Source organism: Eumetopias jubatus, unplaced genomic scaffold (assembly GCF_037043125.1).
Source record: "Eumetopias jubatus isolate StellerSeaLion01/CBP00866 unplaced genomic scaffold, mEumJub1_p1.0 scaffold_1, whole genome shotgun sequence".
NCBI lineage: Eukaryota > Metazoa > Chordata > Mammalia > Carnivora > Otariidae > Eumetopias > Eumetopias jubatus.
In genome coordinates, this window is record NW_028274807.1 from 189,074,979 (window position 1) to 189,086,627 (window position 11,649).

The 11,649-nt window shown below is 37.2% G+C and overlaps 1 pseudogene; it reads left to right on the plus strand.

The window, feature by feature from the left end:
- Positions 1-2,987: 2,987 nt before the first annotated feature.
- Positions 2,988-6,296, plus strand: LOC114214671 (E3 ubiquitin-protein ligase Topors pseudogene; annotated as a pseudogene).
- The last annotated feature ends 5,353 nt before the right edge of the window (positions 6,297-11,649 follow it).

The following is an 11,649-nucleotide window of genomic DNA, read 5'->3' on the forward strand; positions in this document are numbered from 1 at the left end:
TGGTCAAGATTGCTCCCTGCTCTTTCCCTGCACATATGTAAGGGCCAAGTAAACTCCTGCTAGTATCCAAGACAACCATTGGGGAAGAAACTAGAGATACTGTGTGGGCTACAGGTGAGATGCTATCAGGTGAAGCAAATACAGTTTTGCATGGAATTATCTATTCCAACCTGGTTAAAATCAGATGTAAGCCTAGGCAGATGTCACTCAGAGCACCAGATGTGTCTGCTGCAACTATCTAATAAATCATGTACTCTGTAAATTCTTCCATTTGAAATAAACAAAGAATCCTAATGAACCATCTGCAACACGAAATCCTTGGGGACTACCAAGTAGGTATTCTGGCAAATGTTTAGTGAATAGAAATATTAATGATTACTTTATGAAATTCACAGGAAGATCTCTTGCCCTTTTGTGAAAGGCCTAAATCTTGCCCTTTTTATAATTTATAAATCTTGCCTGTACATAACTCAATATGGAAGGATTTCCAAACCCTTTATCTTTGTGTACTAGGACATAGGAGTGAGAAGTGTTTGTTGTTATAGGAACATGAAGAATTTGCTAATTGGAAAACACTGGGTGGGGTAGTTTATAGAGACAGAATTGCATTGAACTAGGAGTCAGAAGAGTTCAGGATCTATCTGTGATGTTGGATAAATCATTCAGGTCACCCTAAATTAAATTTTGGGACCTCAATGTCTTTATCTGTAAAAAGAATATATGGCTGAGTTCAATTATTTTAAGGTTTCTTCTAGTCCTAAGATATTATGAAAATTATATATGTAGAAAAAAGGTTGACTTTTGTAAATGAATGTATCATATTCATATCCATGTTTATGTTTTCACACATGATATAACTTTTTAGACATTGGAATTGATTATCTATTTGAACATATGGAAATCTCCTTGATTTTTTTAAATTTATAAACTTTTTTTTCTGATTCCAGAATGATGTGTCAGATGTTCAAGTAAATAGAAGAAATACTAATTCTAAGACATGCACAAATAATATGTATAAAATCTGTGTGTGTATGTGTGTGTGTGTGTGTGAGTGCTACTGGTGGCAGTAAGGTTTATTAAGCTGTGTCTTAGTTTAAGCACTGGGGCTTGCCCATGGCACTCTTAATGTATAAAGCCCAGACATTCTGCCAATTCTTCTTGAGCAATGACACCAGGAAATTGACAGCTAAGTGGATGTTGTACAAAAGCCCATCCTTTATCAGACAATAATCAAGGTGTCCACAACTTGAAAGGCCAGCATCTCAAGAAGATGGGGAAAAGCATAAGGTGAGTCCTACATTTACTGATGCTTTTGCTTTTCGAACATTTGTTAATTTACCTTGTGAGGCATAGAGACTGAAGAGAAAGCAGAGACCTAGAGCTTGCAGCAATATCACTAGGATGGGGAACCACAAATTTAACTTAGGGCTATGAATGTAGCCAAGACTTATGAGGCCAAGATCCTGAAGAAATGGGAATTTCAGAGAAGTGATCTGGAATTCTCTATACAATTTTCCCTCAAATGAAGGGAAAGGTGAAGCAAATCTAAGTTTGCATTGAATTATCTATTCTAACCTACAGTCAGACATAAGGCTAATTCCTAAACTGAGCATGAATGGAGTGAGAGCCTAAGTAACCCAGAAAAAAGTAGTTGCTAAACAGTTAAAAAGCTAACCAGAGCTTTTGGCAGCCTCATGGCACTAAGGAGACACAAAAATTTTAATTTAGAACCTGCCAAGGAGAAGAGATCTCAGTAAATTCCCCAGGCTTTAAAAATAGACCTCTGAAGTATCATGGCTGGTGATAGGGATAAATCAGTAATAGATTAGCCCTCACAAAGTATTTTTTTATTTTTTTATTTTTTATTAAGTAGGCTCCACGCCTACCATGGAGCCCAGTGCGGGGCTTGAACTCACGACCCTGAGATCAAGACCTGAGCTGAGATCAAGAGTCAGATGCTTAACTGGATGACCCACCCAGGCACCCCAGCCCTCACAAAGTCTTAATACTAGCCTCCAATTATTTCAGTTTTAATTGGATTAAAATTTCCTGCGTGTTAGGCAAAGGAAATAAAATATTCTCTGGAGAACTATAACATCGTCTATAGTCTCTCTAATCATTCATGCATAATCCAAAATTACCAGCTATTCCAGGAAACAGGACCAAATGACAAAAAGCTAAGAAAAAAACCCCCTGACAATAGAAATAGGTCTGTAAGCAATGCAATATCAGGGTTAACAGAGATATAATTTAGAAATAACATGGTTAACATGTTAAATAAATGAGGTAAAATAATAGAGAATGTCACCATAAAATTAAAATATAAAAGTATAACTAAATAAAAGTTCTAGAGCAGAAGAATTAAGAAGTCAAAAGATGAGTTTAACTGCAGATTAGACACAGCAGAATAGAGAATTAATGAGTAGGTAGGTAGAAAATATTGCTTGAAGTGCAGAGAGAAAAAATAAATAGAAGATAAAGATAAGAGCATAGAGCCCACATAAGACTTTGTAAAAATATCTAGTAATGTGTAAGAGGGAAAATGGAGCAGAAGAAATATTGAATATACAATGGCCAAATAATTTCCGAAACTAATGAAAGACATCAAGCTGCAGATTCATGAAGCCCTATAAACCCCAAACAGAATAAACACAAAGTGTCACTGGAAAAAATGATGACACCTATAAAGAGAAAATCTAAATCATATTCCAAGAAAAAATAGGTGAATGTCCTTTAAAAGAGCGACAATAAACTGACAGTTGACCTTTCAAAAGAAATGATGAAAAAATAAAACAATGAAATCAGAGAGGGAGACAAACCATAAGAGACTCTTAATCATAGGAAACAAACTGCGGTTTGCTGGAGGGGACGTGGGGGGATGGGATAACTGGGTGATGGACATTAAGGAGGGCACGTAATGTAATGAACACTAGGTATTATATAAGACTGATGGGAGAGAGTGAAAGCCTTACTACAGGAAAGGATTTTGGAGTTTCTGGCCGCTGAAGAAATAGGGGGCCTTCCGCCTGCGGGCCTACGGAGTCGACACCGTGGAGCCTCGCCAGACCAGGGACCTACCACTGAATAAATCCAATCCAGGGTGCGGCGACTCACTGGCTTCATGGGGTCGCAGCAGCCGCCGGGGTCTCCGCTGTCTCGCGAAGAGGGTGAAGCGCCCCCGCCTGCTCCCGCTCCTGAAGGCCGGCGGAGAAGTCGCCGGGTATGCCTTCGCGGATCCTGCCGTCACCGACCTAGCTTTCTGGGCCGCCGGGAGCTTGGCACAAGCGCCCCGGCCGGGACTGCGCCGGTATCCTCCGAGATAATGGCATCAGCTGCTAAGGAATTTAAAATGGACAACTTTTCACCTAAAGCTGGTACTAGCAAATTGCAACAGACAGTACCAGCTGATGCATCTCCTGATTCTAAGTGTCCTATATGTTTGGATAGATTTGATAACGTGTCTTACTTAGATCGCTGTTTACATAAGTTTTGTTTTCGCTGTGTACAGGAGTGGTCAAAAAACAAAGCTGAATGTCCACTATGTAAACAGCCCTTTGATTCTATTTTCCATTCTGTGAGGGCAGAAGATGACTTCAAGGAGTATGTCCTAAGGCCTTCATATAATGGTTCCTTTGCAACCCCTGATGTTCCACGATTTCGCTATTGTACAACTATGACAAGGGATCGAAGTGCTTCTGTTTATTCACCTAATAATACCATGAATAGAAGAACAACAACTCCACCAGATAGTGGAGTACTATTTGAAGGGTTAGGCATTTCAACAAGACCTAGAAATGGTGAAATTCCTCAACTTATGAGACAGATTGCAATTAGGAGGCCAACTACTGCAGATGAAAGATCTTTGCGGAAAATTCAAGAACAGGACATTATTAATTTTAGGCGAACTCTGTACCGTGCCGGTGCCCGTGTTAGAAATATTGAAGATGGTGGTCGCTGCAGGGATATTTCAGCTGAATTTTTCCGTAGAAATCCAGCTTGCCTTCACAGATTAGTCCCCTGGTTAAAACGTGAACTTACAGTTCTTTTTGGAGCTCATGGATCTTTAGTGAATATCGTCCAGCACATCATCATGAGTAATGTTACTCGCTATGACTTGGAGAGTCGGGAATTTGTGTCTGACTTAAGACCGTTTCTCCTTAATCGGACTGAGCATTTTATACATGAATTTATCAGTTTTGCTCGATCTCCTTTTAACATGGCAGCTTTTGACCAGCATGCTAATTATGATTGCCCTGCTCCTTCATATGAAGAAGGTAGCCATTCTGATTCTTCAGTCATAACAATATCTCCTGATGAAGCTGAGACCCAAGAGTTGGATATCAATGTAACCACTGTTAGTCAGGCACCATGGGATGATGAAACTCCAGGGCCATCTTACTCAAGCTCAGAGCAGGTGCACGCTGCTATGTCTTCCCTTTTAAATACTTCTGATAGTTCAGATGAAGAACTTGGAACAGGAAGAGCCACGTCTCAGATACAAGGAGTACAAACTAATGAAGACCTAAATAATGACAGTGATTCTTCTTCAGATAATTGTGTCATTGTTGGGTTTGTTAAACCACTAGCTGAGAGGACCCCAGAACTTGTTGAACTGTCCTCTGAGGAGTTAGGCTCTTATGAGAAAATGGAGACTGTGAAGACACAAGAACAGTCTTACAGTTCTGGTGATAGTGATGTTAGTAGATGTTCATCTCCACGCTCTGTCCTTGGAAAGGATGAGCAAATGAATAAAGGTCATTGTGGTTCTGGTAAAAGAATCAAGTCAAAAAAGGAAGAGAAACATTCTTCGTCCTTGTCATCTCCCAGAGACCTGAGCTCATCTATCAGAGGAGACAGAGTATATTCCCCATATAACCGCAGACACAGGAGGAGGGGAAGATCAAGAAGTTCAGATTCCCGTTCCCAGAGTAGAAGTGGGCATGATCAGAAGAATCGTAGAAAGCATCATGGAAAGAAAAGGATGAAAAGCAAAAGATCCAGAAGCAGGGAGAGTAGCAGACCTAGAGGTAGAAGAGACAAGAAGAGATCTAGAACTAGAGATAGCAGTTGGTCAAGAAGAAGCCAAACTCTCTCTCTCAGTAGTGAAAGTACCAGCAGATCAAGATCTCGTAGCAGTGATCATGGTAAAAGAAGATCACGGAGCAGAAATAGAGATCGTTATTATTTAAGAAATAATTATGGAAGCAGATATAAGTGGGAGTATACTTACTATAGTAGAAACAAGGACAGGGATGGCTATGAATCATCTTATAGGAGGAGGACTCTGTCCAGAGCTCATTATTCCAGACAATCTTCAAGTCCAGAATTTAGAATTCAGTCCTTTTCTGAAAGAACAAATGCTAGGAAGAAAAATAATCACAGTGAAAGAAAGTATTACTACTATGAAAGGCACAGATCAAGGAGCCTATCCAGTAATAGATCAAAGACTGCATCTACAGGCCCTGACTGGGTAAGAAATGAAAAGCCCGGAGGGAAACGAAAATACAAGACACGGCATTTGGAGGGTACTAATGAAGTGGCTCAACCTTCTCGTGAATTTGCTTCTAAAGTAAAGGAAAGTCATTACCAAAAATCCTCATCAAAATTGGATGGCAACCACAAAAATGAGAGCGACAGCTTCTCAGACAGCCGATCATCAGACAGAGAGACAAAACACAAGAGGAAGAAAAGGAGGACCCGGAGCCTCAGTGTAGAGATAGTTTATGAAGGGAAAGCTACTGATACAACTAGACATCATAAAAAGAAAAAGAAGCAGCACAAGAAGAAACATAAGAAACACCATGGGGACAATCTTTCACGTTCGCCAGTTGTAGTTACCATTGATAGTGATAGTGATAAGGATTCAGAAGTAAAGGAGGATACAGAATGTGACAATAGTGGTCCTCAGGACTCTCTACAAAATGAGTTTTTGCCTCCTCCCTTGGAACCATTTGAAGCTAAAGAGGTAGTTACAATAGAAGATGAATTTGGCATCCTGGACAAGGAGTGTAGTATTACCACACTTAATAACAACTTGAATAATGCCAACAAAACTATGGATAATATTCCACCCCAGGCAGCTTCAGTTGAACAAACTCTTGATGTAAGAGAAGAGAGTACTTTTGCCTCCGATTTGGAGAATCAGCCCAGTAATGTCTCTTTTCAAACTGAGTCATCAAGGCAATTGCCATCTCCACGGACATCATTAATGTCAGTGTCTCTTGGTAGAGACCATGATACGTCTTAAAACTGCCAAAGCATCTCTTTGAGAATTCTGATGGTATTAAAAAAAAAGAAAAAAGAACAGTGTCATCTCCTGCAGTCTATTTAAAGATGACTTTTGGTGAAAACTCTTTTCCCTCTTAAAAATATTTTAAGTGATTTTTTTTGTGTGTGTTATAAATTTGTAAAAATCATTATTCAAAAAGTATGTATGTCCTACCCTCAGAGATATGCACTTTTAAGTGAGGAAAATGATACTGCTAGCAGTTTATTTAAAACTTGGGATCCTTTTTAAATAAAAAAATATAAATTTTAGAAGTTATTTCATAAAGCCATATGGTATTGACATATTTTTAAAGTAGTCAATGAGTATTTTTGAATTTTTTTTTGAGAGTTATTCTGGAAATGTGTTATAAGCTAGGAGAATCCCTTTGGACAGTCTTTATTTTTCTTCTTAAAAATTTGTATGATTCAAAACCATTTCTTCAGGTTAAATTGAGGCATTTTAATCTGCACAGTTTATCTTGACATCTACCAAAAGAAAATTTAAATATTTCCTTTATATTCTTGTTTATCTGGACTGCCAGTGAAACAAATGTGTATTCAACAAAATAAAAAATAAAATAGTAACACTTTAAAAAACAAAACAAAACAAAACAAAAAAGACTGATGAATCACTGAACTCTACCTCGGAAACTAATAATACATTATATGTTAATTAATTGAATTTAAATAACAAAATTAAAATTAAAAAAAAGAAAAAGAAATGATGAAAGCTAGCAGATAACCAATGATATATATAAACACTAGGAAGAAAATAACTGCCAAAGAAGAATTCTATGCCTGGTGAAAAAACCTTTCAAAAAGGAAGGTGAAATAATGACACTTTCATTCAAATAAAAATGGAGAGAAATCATTGTTAGAAAAACCATACTAAGATAAACACTAAGGGAAATTCTTTGCAGAAAGTTAATGATATTAGGGGCGCCTGGGTGGCTCAGTTGGTTAAGCATCTGCCTTCAGCTCAGGTCATGGTCCCAGGGTCCTGGGATCAAGCCCTGCATCAGGCTCCCGGCTCAGCGGGGAGTCTGCTTCTCCCTTTGCCTCTCCCCCTCAGTTTGTGCATTCTCTCTCTCTCTCAAGTAAATAAATAAAATCTTAAAAAAAGAAAAAGTTAAGCATGGAAATGTAGGAAGGAATGAAGAGCTGCTGCAAAGATAAATATATGGATAACTCCAAATAAATATTGACTCTATGACAATAAGAATAAGGTCTAGTGGGTTTAAAAAGTATGCAGAATTGGGGTGCCTGGTGACACAGTTGGTTAAGTGTTGGACTCTTGGTTTCAGCTCAGGTCATAATCTCAGGATTGTGGGATTGATCCCCACGTGGGCCTCCAAGCTCAGCATGGAGTCTGCTTGAGACTCTCTCTCCCTCTAGGGAGTGAGTTAAGATGGCAGAGTAGTAGGGGGACCCTGAGCTTGCTTCGTCCCTTGAAGACTGTCCTTCTCTCTCTGCCTCACCCCCTAAAATAAATAAATAATTAAAAAATAAACAATATACAGAATTAAAGTACATGACAACAGTAGCACAAAAGGCAGGAAAAGAGTAATGGGAGTTAAGGTGTGAGATTCTTACATTATCTGGGAAGTGGTACAATTACTAATTAAAGGTGGATTATTAAGTTCTGAATGTATGTTGCAATAATTAAGGTAAATACTAAATTAACAAAAAAAATCTGTAACTAACAATCTAATAAAAGGGAGAAAATGGAATGGTAAAATAATTGAATAGTCAAACAGAATGCAAGAAAGGAGAAAAAAGGAACACAGGAAGATCAGATAAATGAAAAATAATAACATGGTAGATTTAAATTCAAATATATTAGTTCAGACAGTCTCTGGTTTATGATGATTTGACTTAGGATTTTTTTGGGTGTGAAAGCAATCTGCATTCTGTAGAAATTGTACTTCAAATTCTGAATTTTGATGTTTTCCCAAGCTAGTGATATGCAGCCTCATGCTTTCTTGCATTGCTGAGCAGTGACAGCCCTGGCGGTTCAGTTAGCCACAGGATCACGAAGGTAAACAAACAATACACTTATAACCATTCTCTACCCAGACAACCATTCTGTTTTCCACTTTCAGTAGAGTATTCAATAAATCACATAAGATATTCAACACTTTATTGCAGACTAGGCTTTGTGTTAGATGTTTTTGTCCAACTGTAGGCCAATGTAAATGTTCTGAACATGTTTAAGGTAGGCTATGATGTTTGATGGGTTAGATGCACCAAATGCATTTTCAGCTTAGGATATTTTCAACTTACAGTGGGTTTATCAGGATGCAACCCCATCATAAGTTTGAGGAAGATCTGTAATTATATTAAATGTGAATGGGTAAAATATTTCAATTAAAAGCAAGGATTGTCAGACTGGATTTAAAAAAAACAACTCAACTATATACTGCTTATAAAAGATATGCCTTAAACATAAAGACACAGAAAAGTTGAAATGAAAAAGATGGAAAATGATACAGTATGTAAATGCTAACCATAGAAAGGTGGTTTATCTGTACCAGTTGTAGACAAATTTTGATGCAAGAACTATACTAGAGATAAAAGAGTCATTTTATAATGATTAATGGGACACTTCAACAGGAAGATATACCAATTTTAAATTTGTGTGCACCTAATGACATAGACTCCCACATTAAAAAAAAAGCAGATATGAATAAAAGGAGAAATAGACAAATCCATAATTATTGTGAGAGATTTTAACACCTCTCTCTCAAACAAAGAATTTAGTAGATATAGAATATTTGAGCAATACAATTAACAAACTTGCCTGTGTGTGTGTGTGTGTGTGTGTTGTATAACATTGCACTCAACAAATGCAAAAATATACGTTCTTTTTCATGTGCACATGGAATGTTTTTTTTTAAATTATTAACATATAATGTATTATTTGCTTCAAGGGTACAGGTCTGTGATTCATCAGTCTTAACACAATTCACAGCACTCACCATAGCACATACCCTCCCCAGTGTCTGTCACCCAGCCATCTCATCCCCCTCACCCCTCTCCCTTCCAGCAACCCTCAGTTTGTTTCCTGAGATTAAGAGTGTCTTATGGTTTGTCTCCCTTTCTGGTTTTGTCTTGTTTCATTTTTTCCCTTTCTTCACCTATGATCCTCTGTCTTGTTTCTTAAATTCCACATATCAGTAAGATCATATGATAATTGTCTTTCTCTGATTGACTTATTTTGCTTAGCATAATACCCTCTAGTACATGGAATGTTTATTAAAATAAACCATTCTCTGAGTCATAAAGCAAGTGTTGACAAATGTCAGATATTCTTTCCAAAATCCACAATCTCTGTCCAATCATAAGAAAACTATTAGGCAAATTCAAATTGAGGGACAATTTGACAATTACTTCTACAAAGTACCTGACTGATACCTCTCAAAACTGTCAAGGTCATGAAAAACAAGAAAAGACTAAGAAACCCTTATAGACCATAGGAGACTAATGAGACATAATGATTAAATGCAATGTGCTAGCCTGGTTTGGATTATGGAAAAGAAAAAGAACATTATAGTGGAAAAAATGGAGACATCCAAATAGAGCCTGAAGTTTAGTTAACAAAAATGTACCAGTGTGGGTTTCTAAGCTTTAACAAATGCACCATGGTAAGGTAAGTTGTTAACACCCGGTGATAGTAGGTGAGGGGTACATTGGAAGTCCTTGCATTATCTTTACAACTTTGCTGTAAGTCTAAAATTATCTCTCCAAATTTATTAAAAATAAAAAACGAAAATGGATAACTCAAAACAAAAATTGGCAAAAACCTGAGGAATTAAAAAAATGATATGCAAATGTCCAATACAGACAAGAAAAGATGATCAGTTTAATCAGTCATGAGAAAAATGCAAGTGACAACCTCAGTGCATTATCACTACACATCCTCCAACATGACTAGAATGAAAAGACAGAGAATACCAAAATAGGTGATGATGTTGAGAGACTGGAGCTTTATGTACTGCTAGTGGGAATGTAAACTGATAAAATCATTTTTTTTTTAAGCAATGTTACCTAAAACCAAACATACACCTACCCTACCACCCAGCCATTCTGCCCTACATGCACACGTATGCTGAAAAACATGGGCAAGAATGTTCAGAGTCACTTTATTCGTGATAGCCCCAAACAGAAATGTCCATAGATGGATAATTTGTGACACATGCATACAGTGGAATATGATATATGTATGAAAGAAATATGAACTACCATTACAAACAAAAATATAGTTGAATCTCAGACTTAATACTGAAGGGGAAATCCATACTTCATTATTCCATTTATTTCAAGTTTAGAAGTAGATGGAATTAATCAGGGTGATGGAGGTCAGAGTAGTGGTTTCCTGTGGGAGTGGTAATGAGTGAGGGAGCATGAGGGAGCCTTCTGTGGTGCTGGTGCTGGTCTAAATCTCAGTTGCACTGGTGGTTATAGGAGTGTGGTCAAAATTAATCGAGCAGTGTCCTTAAGATTTGTGTACTTAACTGTATGAATATTATATATCAACACAAAGTAAAAAACACAAATCCCCTGGAAACCTGAATTTCAATATTAAAACACTTCTGCCATGCTCTGTAATACAAACTATAGCAAAATGGTTTAGGTAAAGATTCTATAATGTTTGGAAATGGAAAATCCAACTATTATTCAAAGATGAAGGAAACAGTATAGTATCAATTCTTGGGTGCATGTGTATAACCTTTAAAAAATCAAACAGATGGGCAGAATGCTGTTAGTAGAAAATGTCTGCACAATACTTTGATAATTAATTCATTGATCTTCTGTGCTTTGGGATTTATTTTATTCACCACCTAAATGGATCCAGGAAGACCAGGTACAATTATAGTACCAACTAAGGCCAAATTAGGCAACAGATTCTCCTAATGTTCTAATATTTTGAAGTGTAGAGAGAACTGTTTGAATGCCTAGTACTGCATTTACAAAATTTGGGGACCTCATGATCAAAGCAAGTTAAGATTAATAGTCATGGAAGATTTAACAAAGAGAAAATGTGAAGGCAAGTCAATATCCCTGAGAGGAGACTAAGAAATAAAGAGAACATGACAGCAGGAGGTTTTAGAGATTTGGGGCTTCCTCTTTTAAAATAATAATTTAATATCAGCAAGCTAGAGTATTTAGCATTTACTTTGTATTGGACAGTGTGGTTAGTTTCTCTCTCTATATATGGATATTATATGGATGGATATTGTATATATAATCTATTTTTAAAAATTCTTCACAACTCTGAAAGATACTCTTGCTGTCTTACCATTTCACAAATGAAGAAACTGAGGCTTAGAGACTCTAGATTAAATTACTTGATGAAGGACACCTATGTTCATAGGTGGCAGG